The sequence below is a fragment of the Accipiter gentilis genome, chromosome 18 (assembly GCF_929443795.1).
Source record: "Accipiter gentilis chromosome 18, bAccGen1.1, whole genome shotgun sequence".
Lineage (NCBI taxonomy): Eukaryota > Metazoa > Chordata > Aves > Accipitriformes > Accipitridae > Astur > Astur gentilis.
The window spans coordinates 655,909-672,746 of record NC_064897.1 but is presented as its reverse complement, the minus strand read 5'-3'; the positions used below and the strand labels follow the sequence as shown (position 1 = coordinate 672,746).

The window sequence follows — 16,838 nt, the reverse complement described above, 5'->3', positions numbered from 1 at the left end:
AAGGGGCAAAAACTTTACAAGTAAAAAATGTATTTTTAAAATTCTGATAGCTGTTATTGTCTTACTGGCCTCCAAAGGTGTCTAAACATTTTTCATCTAAATGTAAAAAGCACAGGAAAGATCTTGCAACCAGAAGAGAATATTCAGCAGCTTGAAAATACTGTTCCCTAAAGTGGTGCCTCAAGAAACCTCCAAATAGTCAATTAAAATGTTCATAAGACGGTTGTCTTTTGGTGATCTTCCTGTTTTCCAATTAATAGTCCTGCCTTTACCTTTTTATCTTTAAAATTATAATTTCATAGCATTTATAAAGATGTTAATAGATTTATAAAGATCTTTAAGTGAAAAGTTGGAAAACACAATTGTTACTTCTCAAGTTGTATTAAAATCTGAATCCAGTTGTTAGGACAAAAATGTTGTATAAATTACTCATTTCTGATCACCCTCCATTCCCTTGGAAGGCAGAACCAGTTCAAGTTCCATATGAAGGGGACTCCCAAAACAATGCCGCTGCCTTTGCACTATGACACAAGGGCTAAATTTACCATACCTATATGTGTATATGTATTTTTTAAAATATATAGCATAGTAAATATATATGTAAATATGTATGTAAATATAGTAATAAAATATATACTGTGTATATAGAGACATTATAATGTAATATATATAATATTGTATATTTTATAGAGATATATAAAATGTATAAGCAGTCCAGAGGCCTAGCAAAGTCCATGCACAGGAGTAGCTGATTTGAAGAACAAGGCACTATTTTCCTCATTGTTAAAAGGGTATCTGACAGTTTTTGCAACCGGACTCAGGGCCTGAATATACATCTCTTGCTCCGTTTGCAGTCATTGCCCCCATACTGGCCTTATATAAAAATGTGAGCCCTGGTTTTCACAGGCAGTAGCATATATGTGACTGGCACTGGTTTTGTGCACAGTGAAGTGATTTTGGGGGCACAAGGCAGTATTCAGTCAACTCTGTGTGGAATAGTTGGGGTTTTTTGGTGTCAGTCCACCACCGGCTGCAGGTTGAACTTCTGTCCTCTACCAAAATGGAATTCCCTTTCATCACAGTATGAACTTAGTTCTACCAGGGAGCGCTATGATTTACGCTGAATTCCTGTTCTGTTTCTTCAATCTTTAAACAAGTTTGAGCATTATTTGACCATACAAAGAGATGAATGACTGTTTTGATGTTGAGGTTGAAGAAAGTCTAAGTGTTCTGGCAGGGAGGATTTCCATCTTTGACAATGCTCTAGGCAAAACGGAAGCTTGATTCGTGTCCATACAGAAAGAGCTATATTTACGATTATATGTATCACTTGTAATCTCCTGTAAAGAGAGCTGGTTTATGGAAAGCTTGATCTCCTATTTAATGAGACCGGCTGTGTGGAAAACTAAAGTGCATCTGTGGTCAGAAGCGAGAGCAGAAACGGTAAATTTCAAGATTTCTCCTCTCAAAGCTGAACTTTCAACTTTCAACACAGGAGAGAGAAGAGAAGATGAGGGAAGGGAGAGACCACGTTAAATCTTGGAAAGCTTGCCAACCCGACCAAATTTTGCAGTAACGTTAATTGCAATTAATTAAAATCCATTTTTCCAGGACATTTCTTCAGAAGGTAAAATTTACCCCCGTGCTCTGGCCTCGCAGTCCCACCGAGCTAATCTAAATTCCCAGTGAACTTAAAACTCCTTAAGTTAATGAGTCACGCGTTTAGCGAACGAGTACAGGAAGACTTGGCGTCTATGCTGATTATATGCAGACTTGCATAAGAAGCACGGCCAAGAGGAAAAGTACTCTTGGGACCGTTCTGCGGCCCTACCCAGTGATCCAGAGCTCTCGCTGTCCTCAAACCCGGCTGTCCCCTGGGACAGCGCCGGAGGCGATGAGAAGGGCAGATGGGAGGGAAACGCTGAGGCCGCCGGAGGAGAAGGCGAAGGCTGAAGGGACGAAATAAGGTCGCCGTGACGGCCGCTGCTTGGAACTCGAAGTAGCCCTCTGTCTAAAACAAGTAAGTCCCCAAGACAGGCGAGGGCTGCAGCGACCGTCCTGCCCGCGACGCCGCCCCCGTGTCGCCCACCTCCGCACGCAGAGGTTTGACCCGCTCGGCCGCCTCGTTCCAAAGGCAGCCGGCTCCGTCCTTCAGCCGCCTCAGCCTCCCGCGCCCTCTCCCCCCGCACGACGCGGCTGCGGCGGGAGCCCGGGGAGAAGCGTTAACGATCGCAGCACCAACCGCCGCCGCACCGCGGCGTGAGCGGGCACCGCGCCCCGCGGCGGGGGTCGGCAGGGACGCGGCAGCCTTCGACGCTTAGCCGGGCGCTAAAAAGGCCCCGGCGCTTCGCAGGATCTACCGGCTCGGGCAAATTCCGCTGCGGGAAACAAAACCCTCCGCTCACGCACGGTCCCCCCGCGGTGGAAACGGGACACGGACGCAACGTTTCTGTTCGCGTCGCGCCCTGCCGCGCTCCCCTCCCTCATGAGGTGCCGCCGGGCCGATGGGCGCCGACGGCCTCCCGCGGCCGCCGGGGGCCTCGCGCCGCCCGCCAACTACCTTTGCCCCCGCCGCCCCTTCAGCCATCGACTAAGGAAGCGGCGTTAATTGGCAGCCGCGGAAAGCCAATTGGGCGGCGGCGGGGCGGGAGCCGGCCCTTCGCTCTCGCCCAATGGAGAGGCGGCTGGGCGTCCGCCCAATCGGAGGGGCGGGCGGAGGCGGGCGGAGGCGGGCGGGCGCGGGGGGCGGCAGTCGGTGCGGCGGCGCGGCAGGGAGCGGAGCGTGGAGTCCCTCGCGTTCCTCTGCGTTCTCTCGCCGTCTTGTCAGCCCCCCCCGTCCCTCGCTCCCTCCTTCGGCGCCGGTGGGCACGGGAGACGGGCGGTTCCCGGCCCTTCAGGTGAGGGCGGCGCCGCCGCCGTCTTGGGCTCTGCCCTCAGGGGGAGGCTTGAGGCGGAGGCCGGGGCTTCGATCCCCGGCGGAGCCTTGGGGAGGGAGGAGGGGGCGTGGGATGGCGGGCGGTGGGTCCAACCGTCGCGCCCGTGCCCCGTGGCGGGGTCAGGCCGCGCGGGGCGGGGCGGGTGCCGCTCCGCTCCGCGAAGGCCCCGTCGGGTACCGGGGGGGGGGGGGCTCGGCGCCCTCGCGGTGGGGCGGGCGGGAGCGGGGGGGGGGGGCCGGCCGGCCCCGCGGCCGTGCGGGGCTTCGTCCCTGGCGGGCGCAGGGAAGGTAAAGCTCTCCTTGCTGGGCGGCCGGCGGGGAAGGGCAGGGCTGGGGCTTGCGAGGGATGACGACACCGGCTGCGGGGAGGCTCGGTTCCTGCAGCGGGGAAGGGCTCGCTGCGCGGGGAGGTTGAGTGGCCCGCTCGGTGGTGGCGACGGCTTTGGGGTTGGGAGGGGAGGGGGAGGGAGACCTGAGGTCGAGCCGTTGGGGTTTTCCTGCCGGCTTGGCAGTCCCGGCGTCCGGGATGATGGCAGGTAAAGGTGCCGATTCGGGGGGAGGAGGTGTTTCTCCCGCGGGGGAGAGTGAGGTTTTGAGCGGCTGACAGCCTCCCGAGTGCTGGCGGTAACCCAGCGAAGTCAGGGTTCTTGGGCTTGCCATTGCCGCCTTCTCTCTTGACTTGCCCTTTTTTGGCTCGTGGAAGGAATCTTCTCGTCTCCCAGAGTGAAACGTCGGTGTGAGAGACAGAAGTCTCCTTATGCGCATCGACGCTACCTGGTTAGAGAAAGAGCGGGCACCTACAGTGTCTGCCTGGCTCGCTCTATCCATCTTTCCCAGCTGCTCGGCTCGCTCTGGTTGTAGTGACTCAGAAGCCGATAGACTCAACCTTCTGAAGCTTCACCCTTTTGCCCTAGCAGCAAAGGAAGCCAGAAGGGTGCAAGTGACGATAGGCTGCCCTTTGTAAACTGAACGTTTGACAGCTAAATGTAATCTTTAAAGGCTCAGTTCTCTTGGTAGCCATTCTTTATTAAAACTGTAGATTACTTAAGATCATTTAAAACAAGTACACCACTGCTCACGTTTCCTGTACCTATTTCAAGTAAGTTTGACCATTTGTACGTGACCCAGACTGGAGTAAAAAATGAGCCTTCGGGTGGGCTAGACGCTTTTCCTTTCTTCTGTTGCATGCCACTATCTCATAACAGACTGCTTCAAAGGTTGCCATGAGGCTGTTTTTTCTTGCTGCAGGGGGGATTTTTCCCCTTTTGCTAACTTGGATTTAATTCCAGACTTTGTTCAACCCTTCTCTAAAGACAAAACTTCTCCACTACTTCGAAGAGGTAAAAACATTAACAGTGCATTATTATAACAGTAGTAGTAAGGACGGCATTATGTAAATAACTGAGTTTTCATTCTGGTTTTAGTGCAACAAAAAGCTCATTCTTGTACATCTGTGATGAGACCAATAGAAGAATGTTGCTTCGTTGCTTTGTTGGGCAGGGGAGGGGGTGGAAGAAGACTTGTATTTCTGCCTAAACATGAGAGGTAACTAAAACAGTTTGCCAACTATATTTCAGATGGGCAAAACTTCTTAACTGTGTTTTTAACTATTAAGGTTATTAGCACTGAGGGCTAATGTGCTTGCTCTTTCATACCTGTACCTGCCTGAAATTATATTTTGTCAAACTTGTGATTTGCCTTCAAAGATAGTAGGGTTATATTGTGCTAATTATGACTGAATGAGCTTAAGCAGTAGCATGTATTAGCACACGGGGCATGCCTAATTAGCACAATGCAGCATCACTTCAGAGGTCTCTGATCATATTATGCCACAGCTTAGGTATGGTAAGCAGGAGAGGACTGCAGGTGCTACCTCATCCTCTGTAGTGTTAGCCTTGGCATGGCTGTTCAGTGTTCAAGTGCTCCAAACTCCCCTTGGTGCATAGTTTACAGTTCTAGAATTAGTTTCTTTGGCTCAGGGTCTATGTGTTGTGCAGTGCCATACTAGAGTAAACATTAAAAACTGCCCTGGGGGTTAAACTGCATACCACACATCAAGCAAACAATATCAGTATTAAAAAGAGGATGCATAGCACAATTGTACTTGATGATGAAATAGTTTTATTGATGGTTGATAGGCAAAACTGTTTTGGAATTTTTTTTTTTACTCTTTTTTTCTCTCATTTTGAAGGGGGTGTGCTGCAAGATGCAGTAGTTAATGTTGAACTGATGTTGACAAATTAGATGGCATTTGTGATTGCTGGGCTTGATGTTAGCTGTATGCGTCTAAGTGGATGGTCTGTTAGCCGTATGCATCTTTGTGGATGGTCTTAAGTGTTCTTTAACTTTTTTTTTAATTCTCATAGTTTTATGAGAGCGTTTCTAAATTCCACAAGTCATCTCTGTAACAAAAACTTCATTTTACTTTGTAGTGTATATTTAACTGTATTCTTCTGATTTTTCTTTTTTATTCCTTTAGTATTTGAAATACCATTATAGTAACATGGCTTTCTGACTGCAGTGATATTCCGGGCACCATTTTGATCTATGAATGTTTGAAAGTAATACTTTCAGAAAATACCTAGATTATATATTTTTCTAATGGGTAGATGTCTGCTTTCTTTTGTTGTATCGGGTTCTGAAAATCAGTTTTGTGAACGTGTTATTTTTACCAGGTGGCATGTTTGGATGACTTAGTCTTAGGCATAAGAAGTTTTGTTCTCATGGTCTGTTTATGCAGCATAATAGTACCTTTTCCTTCTCTAGAGCTGAGCGAGCTACTTGCTTAAAGATGTCCTTATGTCAATTCTATACTTCCCTGATTGTGGTTAAAATGAGCCTGAAGGTTACTGTGACTCGAATTGGCAGCCTGTAAACGCAGGACAAGAGACTTCTGTGCTTGTCACAGGAATGGCAAAGGATAAAATGCTTATCAGTGCTGCTAGTCAATAATTGCCTGTGCTTCTATGAATCTATGGAAATAATACAAACTAGCTAAAAGGTAGCTTTCTGCTTCCAAGATGGTTCATGATTTTCTCAGTGTGGGAGTAGCAGGTTCTGGAAAAAGTTGCATCTTCTCATACAATGAGCCAGGAGAATGGTGGATGCAGATTGAAGGGGTTTTTAATAGATCTGTTTAAACATGCATGTGAACTAATACATTGGAGTAGTGTTTTGTTGCTTCTTGGGATCGGTGCTTTTTGAAATAAATTCTAAGATTTAGTGACTTACTCGTTGCCCGAGACCTGGAATGAAGTCTCTAATGCTTGAATTGAAGACTAGTCTATGAGGTGAACAGCTTTTTTGTAACATAGGATTAAATTCAAATTATGTCTTAATACATAAACCTTCAAGAAGTGGTGGTGTTCCTTTCAAGTAAACCTAGTTACTGATTTTTGGCTTGACTTAATGCAATGATGAATTGTTCTCAGAACATGAAAAAGAAGAAAGCAGGAAATAACAGTGAGGTAACTGTACTAAGATAAACTGAGCTAAGTATTCTGAGTCTGTGGTTGAATAGAATGGTGTACTTAATATGAACGTTACCTGGCTAGTCGGCTCACTGGGGTTGGGAAGAATAACCTGAAGTCGATAGTAAAAAGGCTATTGTATCCCAGGGCTGATTTCCAGTATACAGTCATAGTCAAATTTGTCGCAAGACTTGAATGTCATTCCTCTATGTGCTATCCTGCAAGGTACCTTGCTTGAGGGAAGGGAACAGTCAAAATTTCTCTAATGATGTTGGTCTAGAATCTGCCTTGATGTGTGTTCCTTGGAGTATGAGTGATTCTGCTTGAGCCACTGTGAACTGGTGTGCGTTGGTAGAGTCCTGTGAATCTTGGTGGACAGGATGTGTCAATATTTGAGAAGGTACCCAGCCCTACATGGTAAATAGGGATAGAGCTAGCATGGATATTGTAACACTGCACAGTAATGAGCTCTGAAGGAAAAAGAATACGTCTCTAAGACTTCAAGTGATTTGGTTTGGTTCAACTTTTTAGAATATGCAAATAGTTAAAAAATCTTCTGGTTTACACAACATATTGTAAATTTTTGACAGTGTTGGAAGCCTGTATCTTGCATTGGGGTTTTTTGGGCCAATGCATGTTACTAATCCTTTTTGCTTGTGTAGGACTCTGCTTTAAGTTAAGAATTAATTCCAAGGCATCTACAGACCAAAAATTTTAAACAAGCTTCTTTGCCTTTTATCATATACTTTAGACCACTGAATAACAAACCAGACTACAATATAACAGCAACAATGGTGATGATGAGAACAGTCTGTTAAATAATATTATCAAATATTTGTTTCAAACAGTTTTACTGAAACCAAAAAGGCTGGATTTTATGTAATCTCTTGACATAAATTTACAGATGCAACATAGTAGATGCCCTGAGAATGGGTACCATGCAGGTTTTAAGTGACACAGTGAACTTGGAGGAGTTCACAGTTATGTGTTTTAAATATCTTCTCATGCCTGTTGTGACTTATGTATCACAGAATCATGATGTACTTGCAAACTCTTAGCTTTTGATTATAAAGTAGTGGGTTGTTTACTAGTATTAACACTAGATGACTGTGGTGTTCCTGTAATCTTTGTTGTGAAGTGTCTTTTTACAGAAGGGTGATATTCTTTCTGCCTTATTGTGTCTTTGTACATGAGTAGCACAAATAGGACTCATAAATCTGATTTTTATGTATGATAATAAGTTAACCTCTCCCACGTATCAGGCTGATGCATTGCCAGCTGGTGACTGTAACAACAAAAAGCGTATATTGACTGAGTTCTGAAAGGACTAGCAGAGTTCTCGTACCTGGCATCTCAAACTCTGCTTTCTGAGCATAGCCAAGGGTTCTGGGTTCCAATACCAACTTGCACAGACCTTCTTAGCATAGTAATGGTAGGTGAATATTGAGAACAAATAAAATTCTTATTCCAACAGCAGATGCACAGCCATACTTTGCTGTTCTTTTAAGCTTATCTGTTTTGTTTTTCTTTAATTGCTGACTTAATATGTCAAATGAAGGGCTCAGGGTGAATATGCTTAATGTGTCCTTCTTCAAAGGGGTAATGTGAAGTACAGATTTCAATAAATGATCTGCCATGAGTCATAGGACAAACAGGACATCTTTTTAGTTTGACTTATGCCTCTGATCCTCTCCCTCAATAGAGGCTTTCTTGGCGAATTGACAGATACCTGGATCACTGCTGAGTGGAACAACACTGCTTTCTTGTCAGGAGAAATGATAAATTTATAACAAACAGGTCTAGGTATGTTAAAGCAACTCTTCGTATTTAATGGAACCACATGTATACAACATCAACTTGTAGGCATGCTTACTTCCACAGTCCTTGAATAACATTTTTAAAAGCATTTTTTTCCAAAGGCTTCAGGCTCTCTCTGTCCCTTAATTGTTACAGAAAAAAAGCTTCAAAACTTTTTTTTTTTGTCATTTACCTGAAATAATCTAACAATCTAAGTAATTAATATCTGGTCAGCATACAGTTGTGCTTAACTTGAAGGAGCCATTGAATAGCTTGGTTAAGCTCTAGGATGAACTTAACCAAAGAGAATTATTCCTAAATTCTTGCTGGGCTGAGGTGATGGTTCCATTCCAAAATGTGAGCCCTCTGGTTTACATGTGAGAACTGAAACTGGATAACCATTTCCTTTAAACAACTTTTCTTTAATTTTTGTTTGTTAAGAGAGAACTTCCTATAAAGAACGCTGTCGGTCTTATTCAAATACAGTGAGAAATAAATTGACTGGTTAGCTTTTCCTCTTTTGAGCAATTAAATTTCTTAGAAACTCTTATGCCCACAGCTGGGAGTATTGCCATCTCATTGATTATTTGTATTGGTCCACTATTATGGTAGGCCACTAGTGTTTCCATTGGTTTACACCAAGGTGAGTGTATTTTACTGCCATTCTGCTTTCTGCTAGCAGCCTTTTTGGCCCAGGGAACTTTTAGGACTGCAAGTCATTCTTGCTTTGAGTTGAGGTTTTTGTCGTCTTTGACAGCTGGTTCAACTGAATGTAGGAACAACCAGCACATATGGATAAAGTATGATCAGTCAATAACCTGTGATTCATAGTGTCACTTCCTAAAGCAAACTTTCATGCTGTCTTAAGCAAACAGAGTCCTAAATGGAAAGGTAAGTGAAAACAAGTTGTATACTGTTACTGTATCGTTGATGGCCTGTGGTGGGTTGACCCTGGCTGGGGACCAGGTGTCACTCAAAGCCGCTCTATCACTCTCTTTTCCTCAACTGGACAGAGGAGAGAAGATACCACAAAAGGCTCGTGGGTCAAGATAAGGACAGGGAGAGATCACTTGCCAATTGCCCTCATGGGCAAAACAGACTTGACTGGGGGGAATTAGTTTAATTTATTGTCAATCAAATCAGAGTAGGATAATAAGAACTAAAACCAAATCTTAAAACACTTTCCCCCACCCCTCCCTTCTTCCCGGGCACAACTTCACTCCCGAATTCTCTATGTCCTCTGCAGCGGTGCAGGGGGACGGGGAATGGGGGTTGGGGTCAGTTCATCACACGTTGTCTCTGCCGCTCCTTCCTTCTCAGGGGGAGGACTCCTCACTCTTCCCCTGCCCCAGCGTGGGGTCCCTCCCACGGGAGACGGTCCTCCATGAACTTCTCCAACATGGGTCCTTCCCACAGGCTGCAGTTCTTCACGACCTGCTCCAGCGTGGGTCCCTGCCATTGCCTGCAGTCCTTCAGGAGCACACTGCTCCAGTGTGGGTCCCCCGCGGGGTCACAAGTCTTGCCAGAAAACCTGCTCCGTGGGCTCCTGTCTCGACAGATCTGCAGATCCTGCCAGGAGTCTGCTCCAGCGTGGGCTTCCCATGGGGTCACAGCCTCCTTCAGGCACCTACCTGCTCCGGAGTGGGGTCCTCCATGGGCTGCAGGTGGGTATCTGCTCCACCGTGGACCTCCCTGGGCTGCAGGGGGACAGCCTGCCTCACCAGGGTCTTCCTCACCATGGGCTGCAGGGGAATCTCTGCTCCAGCACCCGCAGCACCTTCCCCCCCTCCTTCACTGACCTGGGGGTCTGCAGGGTTGTTTCTCTTGCATATTCTCACTCTTCTCTCCCAGCTGCTGTTGTGCAGCAGGGTCGTCGTCCCCGTCCCCTCCCCTGCCCCTTAAATCTGTTATCCAAGAGGCTCTACCATGGTCACTGATGGGCTCGGCCTTGGCCAGTGGTGGGTTCATCTTGGAGCCGGCTGGCATTGGCTCTGTTGGACATGGGGGAAGCTTCTAGCAGCTTCTCACAGACGCCACCCCTGCAGCCCCCCTCTACCAAACCCTTGCCACGCAAGCCCAATACATGGCCTAACAATGAATTTGACGGCAGTTGTGTTATACTGGAAGTTATGCCTTTTGGTTTAATACATGCGATGATTTGATGCAGATTTTTTTTTAAGATGTTTTAATGAGATGTACCCCACTCATGTAGTGTGCAGGATAAGTAAACTTATTTGCAAATTTACAATTAACTTCCTATTCTTCTGTTTGTTCCTTATCTTCTTTTCTTGCAATTTTGGATATATCCTCAGGAGCATGTTTTGGAAATAGCTTAAATGGATAGGCACTTTTAAATCTGGGGATCGTGCATTGATGTTCTATAGACATCTAAAGATATGATCTTTTGCATAAACAGATTTTAATTGCTGCTGTTCTTAAATGTTAAAGTAGTTTGATTATCCAGTTGCTAATAGTACAAAGTACAAATGCAAAAGAATGGTTAATAGATTATAATCTGGGAAGGAACCATTTGTTTTTAAACCATCTGGTTTTATCTGAAAAAGACAAGCCATAGGACTTCTGTGAATGAATCCCTGTTGGAATTTGATATAGCCACAAAGAAAGCTTCCTGCTTAGAAAGAATGGATGTAGAGCCCACCACAACCCTGGTAGTTGCCCAGTTGGCTAATTAGTCCTGCTGTCTGAAATGGGGTACTCTCTCTGATGTATAGTCAGATAATACATCCTTCTAGCTGCCTACCTCACAGCATTTTGTTTATATTCTACAATTCATTGAGCACATTCAATTGAGTATTCCTCTCCATTTCAGAATTCTCCCAACTTTATGCCTAAAATATTAGGCCATCTTTATGAGATAGGAAAATTAAACTTTGTCTTGGTACAGCCCAATGTGACTTCCAAATTAGTGTCTTTAGCTTGTGCTCATTTCAGCAAGCAATCCAAAGACACTTATCAGCACTGGATTCTCTGTTACTTACTGTTTCCTCAGGCTTTTTCTTAAATTGGCTGTGCAGTAGATCAGTCATGATTCCTGATCTTTTTTTGAGGTCACCAATAATAATGGTAAATAGCTTAACGGTAGTTCAGTGGACACATCCTGCTTCGTAATATTTCTTGACTCTGTATTTTGAGAGCTTAAAATAAATGTAATATCAGACTGAGCTTGTATCATTCTGTATCTTAATCTGAATACCTTGTGATAGCAAGTCGAATGCTGTGTTGAAAGTTATTGTCGTCAGTATAACCATTATCGCTCAGGATGGTGACCTCATACAAAGAGGATGCTGTTAAGAAGTTGGTTATATTGATTTTTCTTTTTACTTATAATAATTATCAACTTGTTATGCTCAAGTGGAATCTTATTTGTTCCATTTTGATTGACTTGTCTTTACTAAACTAACCATGTCCCCTTTAAAATGCTTGTGTGATATCAGTTTTTCCCTAGTCTTCTGGAACTTCCCCATTATTCAGAATTTCTTAGAAGTTCATGACTTAGAGCCTCCCAAATGATATTTTAAAATTCTTGAACAAAAGCTGATTTGAACATGCTTGTTTGGACTCCTAAGCTCTCTTGTTTTCCAATTTGAGGGCTAATAATCATATCACTCAAATGTGATTATTTGTCAGCATTCATAGATCCTCTGCCTCTGTTACAACATTAAAATGTTAATACCTTATGGATGATAGCATTGTTGCTAAGGTTGTTATATAATAAAAGAGCTTTAAGTCTATTTGAGGTCTACCCCTACAAGTATTTCAGTGTTCTTTCTGCTTTCATCATTGCTAGCTTTTTGTTACATTTGTTACCATGAATTTCTCCTCTTTTTCACTTAATGTATAGCTATTTCTGTAATTACTTTGTTTTCTTCTTCTACTGTGGTTTTGGAGACAGCTATTAAAAAATCCTGTCTGATTCCCTGTGATAAAGTAATATTATTTTATCAGATTGCCAAATCTGAGTCTTCTGAGTTGAAGCTGGAAATGGTCTGAGTCAGCTCAGGACTGGTATGCAGGTAGCCACTTCTTCTAGTTCTGTCATCCATTCTCTTTTGAGGTACGGTATACATGGAGTTCCTTCATGTTGGATGCAATGTGCTCCTTGAGTTAGGGCATTGTGACCTATAACGCATGTTAAATTCCATGCCAATTTTAGAATTGAGAAAGTGAAACATGGAACATACGTCAGTGGGACCACAGGGGCCCATGGTAATGCGGCATTCCCCTTCACACAGCAGCTCACTGCAGAAGGAGCTGGCTGTGCTGTGGTGTTTAGCATGTTTTAGTGGTCTCTGATAGATAGCTGTTAGTGGCCGTGTCATGCATGAGCGATTGGAAGACGTTCCAGAACATTTGTGGAGTGTTAGTGCTCTTTATAGTTGTCAATAATTCAAATGAGTAATGAATATTATTGCAGTGTCACCACTCCCTCCTTGACCACTTAATCCTCTCTACCTACATTATAACGACTTACAAACTGTTCAGTCGTGACTTGTACAGTGAAGCTTCAGTGATATTAAATGGCCTTGATTAATGTTCCCAAATGCAAAAATCTACTTTCTTGTATGCCTACCACTTGCACATAAAAAACGACAATACCTTTTTGCCTGTCTTTCAGGGTCTCAGACTTTCTGAAGAGTATCTTTTGAGTTGTTCGTGTACTTGCTTATTCCTTTTGTTAGCATAACATCTTGTAACTCATTCAACTAGCTCAGAAGCTTGTTGCCACTTCTGCTCACAGTGATAAGGCAAGCAACTTCAAAACCAGTGACAGTCTGTGTTGCTACTAAAACAGCAAATTGGGTTCTTTCCCTGGTGCCCATCTATTTGTTCTTGCTATGTGCTCTGTGTTGGCTCTATGTATGAGGCTGTGCTGTGACCAGACTTGGTTCCCTGCTCCAGCAAGAAACTTTTTTTTTTAATCTTTTCTCCAGAGTAATTTTCAGCTGGGTAAAGCTTAGCACCTGGCTTCCTAAATAGAATCGGCATACGTATGAGTCAGAAGGGGAGTAACTGGGGATGTGGGAGAAGACCAGATCAATCTTTGTCAGTGGAACAAATTTATACTGTAATAAAGTAATCAGGCTAGGTATTGAGATGAGCAGTACAGTGAATAATTTCTATAAAGTTGAGCTATAAAGTGATCGTTGGATGTAAACAAACTTTGTATAAGTGCTTTTATAATCCCACGTATGCCAAAGGTGGTCAGGATGTAATAAAGTAAGGAAAACAAAACAGTGTTGCTCATCCTACCAGCTGAATCTGTGCTACATGAGCTGCTGAAATACAGCTGAGAGATTTTAACACTTACTGCCTAGAGACTGTACCCTTAAACTATTTATAGTTATGGCAATTGAAGATGCGCTTCAACTTCGTTTCTTGATTTTTACCAATTTTGAATGCAGAGCTGAACAGGTCATATGTATCAAATGATCATGAATTCATAAATTTAAAAGTAAACTTGCTGTTCTTTTCTTGAATTTTTGCTTTAAATATTTTAATGTGGAAGGACCAGAAGAGAGAATTGAAATCTTTTTTTTTGAAGTTGAACAAGTTCCAAGTAGAAAGGAGCTAAAAATCTTTGGCTTTTGACTTCTGGAATACTCACTTATAAGTAACTTAGATGTTTCTAATGTGTAATGCTGATATATATTCTTATGTAATGAAATACTATATTTATTTTTGAAAAGTGAATGCTAAATAACTTTTTGAAACTCCTAGCAGAAGATTTAAATTAATCTATTAACACTTTATTGTTAAACCAGGTGTTGAAGAGCTAGCTTTGAATTCCAACTCAATATTTAATTTCCAAAATTCAGTCAATCTTGTGGAATCAAGGGTGTTTTTTTTTAGAATGTTAGCTGGTTTTGGTTTTTTTAACAGGGTAATATCTAGGTATACACAAAAACCATGCCAGCTCTCATTTCCTAGACTGGAAAAACTGCTTCCCTACTTTATTGTAACCTCTCTGTGTTTTTGTTTTGTTCTCTTTTCTTTCCTCTCACAAAAATAATTTAATAGAATTAGTTAGATCCTCCTGTTACTTTTGTTTTATGATACTGCCCAGTCTGCTTTCTTGGCTGTTCTCAGCAAATTGCTGTTCCACCTGATGTTTTTTTTTTGAAGCAGGTGCACAGATTGGCTAGCAGAGAACATCTTTCCAAGCAAGCAGGCTGAAAGTATTGCAGGACACTTTGTGCTTTTCTTTTTTTAATTGTTCTCTGCACTGGGAAAGGTGAAAGTTTGTTCACTAGATATCATTAATATCTTGTACGTTCATTGAGGTAGGACCAAATTGTTATTTATGTTTCTAAACGCAAAATCAAGGAGATTAAAGGACAATCCATATAGTTTTAAAGACTCTGTAGGTGAACCTTAAAACTGATTTGAAATAAGATTTGATCTTAAAATTGGTTTGAATTTGGATAAGAAATCCTTTGTCTAAAGTAGCATATAAGCAGCTGCTTCTGCTTTGGCTTGTAGTATCCCTGTATCAAAGAACAATATGTGGGTCTGGTCTGTATCTAATTACTGTATTTTTAGCACTTGGTGTAGATCAGGGTATTGCATAGTTTCTGGTAGAATGTAAATCCTGAGAGTTATATGGGTATCACGAGTAAAATCTGTGCTGTGCAATTTTAATCATTGTCAAATCAGTAACAAGCAGTTCAGTAACTGATACATGTGAATAGATAAAACAAATACACATGAATTCTGGATTTATTTAGGTTATGCAAGACAACTTATAGCTTCTTTGCTTTAGACTTTGATTAGTCTAATAAAATATAATGTAGTCCCACTTTCTCCAAAGATCCAGTTAGCTGGGGTATTTTACTAGCCCTGTAGAGAAACTAAAACTGCAATTGGAGATCTTTGATATTTCTGCCCTTTTTCCCTCCTCCCCTTTCTTGCAAAAGAGACTAGATAGGAAGTACCTTTGCTTCTACATATTATTAGGTATTGCAGAAACACTTTCCTTTGTGTAATTAAGGACAAACTGTGCTAAAATTAGCACAAAATGCCTGCCAATGTATTGCAGAACAAAATGACTAGTATTACAGTATAATTTTAGCAGTTTTTATGCTGTTTCCAAGAGATCTTACTGCACAGCAAGGAAATATGGAAAGAGTTGAACAGGTTTTGATGTTTTCAAGTATATCTAAAGATACTTTCATTGTGCGCATCTTATGTATTTTTTGCATTTGCTGTGTTTGTTTCACTTCTTCATACATATGGATAAAATGCTACATTTTTTGAATGAATAATGCTGTCCCATTATCATAGTTTTTTGAGATTTTTTTTTGTTGAGTTGTGAATTATGTTAGTAGTTCAACTGTGAAGTTTATAAAGTTTCTATGAGATTTTTAATTTTCAGGGATGTGTAAAGTATCTAATTTGGCTAGCATACTCACTGGAATGCAATTTATTAGGTAGGAAAAAATACTGTGAAAAGCTATTGTACAAATTGGCTCTTTAAAGCTGAAGATTTTATAAACATGCTTCTTAAAAAATGTGGTTTGAATTTGTTAAGGAAAAATATATCACATGAAACTTTCAATTTTTATTGCAGTGAATGGTTAGAGGACAAAGTTATGTAATCTCATGTCATAAAAAAAGCTTTTATAAAAATCTTCTGAAACACTCTTTATAATGCAATAGCAATTGACTTGGGCAGTGTTTAGCCCTGCAAATGGGGAGAAATATGCAATGTAAAACTTACAGCTATTGTTAAATTGCTTTGGCACTGTTGTGATGGCTCTTCCAGTTCTGGGGGTTGTTTTGTGGTATGGTTTGGTTGTTTTGTTTGGGGTGTTTTTTGTATTGGAAAATTGATGTGGGGCTTCTGATGGTTTGGGGGATATGTGTGTGAGTGAGGTTGTCATTGACTTCCTCCCCCATTTTAAGTACTGTTAAGACTGTATCCATTAATTACAAATAGCCTAAAATTTCTGAACAGGGAGCACTACCCCATATTAGTTGAGGGTTAGTTGCTGCCTGTCCTATTAATTTATGTAATAAGTAAGAGGATGCGTGTGTCTGAATTTGTTTTAAAATTAATTACAGTCCTCCAGGAGTGTCTGCATTGTTCTTCAGAGCATGGGTCTGTCTTCCAGAATGAATTAAATTTGAGCTACTTTCTCTAGTTACGCAGCTGTGTTGGCTTATGAGAATTATTGGAATGTGCAAAGAATAGCATATTGCACCTAGGCATGTACATCAGAGTCAGCATGCATGTTTAAATTTGGACTACTGTGAAAAATCTCAATCTGGCTATAGTATCTGCCCTAAAAGAGGAAGGAATGCAAGTCATGTCTTCCATGTATTTCACCATTGCCCAATTTCAAGTGCTTAACTGCTTTATGTAGCTGTGAATACTAAAAGGGATGCTGGAAATCTAACTACGTAAGCTTAAAAAGACATTTTAAAATCTTGTTCCTCAGTTGGCTAACTTTTATGAATGTTTTTCTCTTACACAAGAAAATCATCATCTTGGGTGAAAGACAAGTACAAGTAGGGATTTGGCATACATATGTCAAATGCATAAAATGGCAATGGAACAACTTAAAGCTTTGTCTAAAGCTAGGCTACTGAAACCTAAATATTGAAGTAATTGAGAA

General features: G+C 42.1%; 1 protein-coding gene across 3 annotated transcripts in view; it reads left to right on the top strand.

The window, feature by feature from the left end:
- The first annotated feature begins 2,742 nt into the window (after positions 1-2,742).
- PACSIN2 (protein kinase C and casein kinase substrate in neurons 2) overlaps positions 2,743-16,838 on the top strand; it is a 69,228-nt gene continuing 55,132 nt past the window's right edge. For 2 of the 3 annotated variants that reach the window (XM_049821717.1, XM_049821715.1), the window contains exon 1: positions 2,743-2,897. The gene's annotated coding sequence lies outside the window, so the exon portion shown is untranslated. Of the gene's footprint in view, positions 2,898-4,458; positions 4,481-16,838 lie in introns of those variants that run through there. The other variant, XM_049821716.1, reaches the window with a different exon arrangement.